This window comes from Dryobates pubescens, chromosome Z, assembly GCF_014839835.1.
Source record: "Dryobates pubescens isolate bDryPub1 chromosome Z, bDryPub1.pri, whole genome shotgun sequence".
In the NCBI taxonomy this organism is placed as follows: Eukaryota; Metazoa; Chordata; class Aves; order Piciformes; family Picidae; genus Dryobates; species Dryobates pubescens.
In genome coordinates, this window is record NC_071657.1 from 12,318,936 (window position 1) to 12,322,262 (window position 3,327).

Below are 3,327 nucleotides of genomic sequence, written 5' to 3' on the forward strand. Positions count from 1 at the left end.
AGTGATTGTGGCCCTGTACTCTGCCCTAGTGAGGCCACGGCATGAGTACTGTGATCAGTTCTGGGCTCCACAGTATAAAAAAGACATTTATGTCCTAGAGTGTGTCCAGAGAAGAGCATCAAGGCTGGTGAGGGGTTTGGAGGGCATGTAGTAGGAGTAGCTCAGGGAGCTGGGGTTATTTAGTCTGGAGAAAGAGGAGGATGCAGGGAGATCCTAGTAGTAGTGAAGCAGACAACAGGTTCAAGAACATGCTCCTGACATAGTACTCCAGGCAAGCAGGGGGAGACTAAGGAGACAAATAAGGAATAATTTTCCACAGGCAAGCCCCAGAGGGGTTGACTTGCTTTCCAAAACAGAAGCTAACAAGGCCATGGCTCTCCACAAGCCTGAATGCCTCTATGGTACAGGTAAGAAAATGCGTACGTCCTCAGTTTTGCTATACTCGTGGGCACAGTGACACCCAGTGGCAGCGAGTTCCGCAGCCTGCTACAGATGCCTTTTCCTCCTCTCCGTGTGCTCTTCTGCCTCACTACATTTCCAGAGATCATCACCGCAGCAGCAAAAGGAGGCTTCTCAGCTCTCAAAATCAATGTTTCCCTGTATGTCCACAAGCTGCTAATGCTGAGGAAGCAAAAGATTTCTTGGCTATCCTGAGGCTCCATATGAGAAAGTTTGTATATGAACAAACCTTGTTCCTGCAGAGTGGTGAGTGTTCTGGATTACAAGATTAATTTTCCTCAGTGTCCCTGGGAAATAAGGATGTGCTTGTCATTCCTGTTCTGAAAAAGGAGATGGGACTACAGGCAGCCTGTGCAGCTTGCTTACCAAGGGGGCCAACAGCAGAGGTGGCACTTGTCTTACTTGCCTAGTGAGACAGTTACCCCACTTTAAACCTCCCTTTAAGCCATATTTCTTCCCTGATTTCCATTCTGAGGTGAAAGCTGTGCTTAAGGCCAGGTTTGTGCAGGATGTACTCTGACCTGCTGGGAGAACTGGGGCAATGCAATTCTCAGTGTGCAGACACCACTTGCTGATGACAAACTAATTACCTGCTTGGGAAATGCTCAGACCATCCCCTCACCTGGCCATTAATCCCTCTTCTGCTCACGTAGAATCATAGAATCATAGAATTGTTAGGGTTGAAAGGAACCTCAAGAATCATCTAGTTCCAACCCCCCATGCAATGGGCAGAGGCACCTCACACTAGATCAGCCAGCTTGCCCAGAGCCACATCCAGCCTGGCCTGAAAAACCTCCCTGAGCAACCTGTTCCTCATGGGGAAGAACTTCTTCCTAACGTCCAACCTCAATCTACACATTTCTATCTTTTTTTTTCCATTCCCCCTAGTTCTATCATTACCTGACACCATAAAAAGTCCCTCTCCAACTTTCTTGTAGGCCCCCTTAAGATACTGGAAGGCCATAATTAGATCTCATTGGAGCCTTCTCTTCTCCAGACTGAGCAGCCTCAAATCCCTCAGTCTGTCCTCACAGGAGAGGTGTTCCTGTGAGGTGTACCTGCTTGTCTCCTCCAGCCCATGCAGGGATGCTTCAGAAAACATTTGCTCATGTTTTAACACTCTATGGTTCCTTCCTTTTCCAAGGCTAAGATCTCTGCCACCTCTGCAGACAGCCTGCTGCACTAAGCATTTAGTTCCATGCTCCCTTCCATAACACATTTTCTTCTGCTCTTGTCCCCCCAGAGCGACTCACTGCCAACCCTGACTGGCATCCCGAGTATCACATACTGCTCATTCGGGGTGGGGGAATTCCAAAGTAGGTAGCCTCAGGAATGCTGGGATGTTAAGAGCTATATGCCTGCAGTCCCAGGGATGTGATGCCGGCTGCCTGCCCAGCCCAGTCCCACACTGCTGGCTCCTGCACCACGGACAAGAGCACCAGAAGGGAGGGAGGGAGGGAGGGAGGGAGGATGGATGGATGGATGGATGGATGGATGGAGGGGTGGATGCTTCCAGGTAGTGCCTGGAGGACCAAAGCATAACGGAGAGGTTCTGGCTCTGCTGCAGGATCAGTTGCCATGGAAACATGCTGGGGAAGAGGGAAAGCAGCCGCAGGAACAGAGCACCCACACTCACCCGAGCGCCGAGGTTGTCTTTTCCTCCTTTACAGGCGTACAGGGTGTGTGCGAGCGGCAGGGTGAGGCAATGCTTGGTGCTTGGTGTTCCTCCTCTCTTATGTCACGACTGATTTGCAAGGTGGATCCAGCCTTCTTCTTTATGTGGAATTTTCCCTTCTCCTGATTTCAACCTCCTCTCTGGAGACTACGAAAAGTGAACTTGAAGAATGCCTCAGTGCTGCTTACATGCAGAAAGGGAGGCAATTTGGCACCCTCCTTTCTGGAAACTGTAGCAACACTCCTGTTTCAGGCTTGATGTGCAGGTACCTACAGCAAGCTGTTAGGTACACACACTGCAGCCCAGCAAGTTAAAATGCAGCAGAAGTAGCAGGATGTTGCACTGTGAGCAGAAATGGCACCAGCGCAGCATCCTCAGAGGGATGCTTGGAAGTGCTGTGTTGCAAGCATCTGTTCAGCCTGTAAGCTCTGAGCTGTATAGTAAACAAGCTTTCACATTTCACAAGGATTTATGTCCAGCCTGTCTTTAGCCATGTGAGTGGTGGTAACTGTGTGCTCTGTATGAGCCTCCTGGGTATCACCTGTCCATGCAATGTCCCAGCAAGACTGAGGAGCTCTTAGTTACTGACTAGAGATGATGATGACATGCAAACTCCTAAACTTAAGGGCAAAATCCAATATGTGTTCAAGAATTCTGGATTTTAGCTGCTTCCTCCCTCTATTCAAGAAATAGAGAAAAAAGTCCAGAATTTTCCAGCCTGACACTGGAGAGATAGAAGTGCTGTATATGATGGGGAGGAGAGGAAACTATTCCTTTGAGAAGGGGTTTCCCACATAACTTGTTCATCCTTCAGGAATAAACTGTGTGAGCTGGGAGACCAGACACCACCACCACAGATGTAACTGAAGGTGGAGGAAGCATGAACTCACTTTGGATTCTGCCTCTAGACTGGGACCTACTCTTTCCTTGTGTCTTTGGGCACCCCAAAATGGAAAAGGCTGCATTTCTTTGAAGGATTAAAAAATATTCAGTGGGCTTTTTCATTCCCACAGACTCACACCTCCTGCTCACCTCCCTCTACATCTGCAAAGCTGGGTTTTCAGGGGGTTTGACCTCAGGTATGGTCTCTATCACAGTATCACAGTAACTAAGGTTGGAAGAGACCCCAAGGATCATCAAGTCCAACCTGTTCCAACAGACCTCACAACTAGACCATGGCACCAAGTGCCACG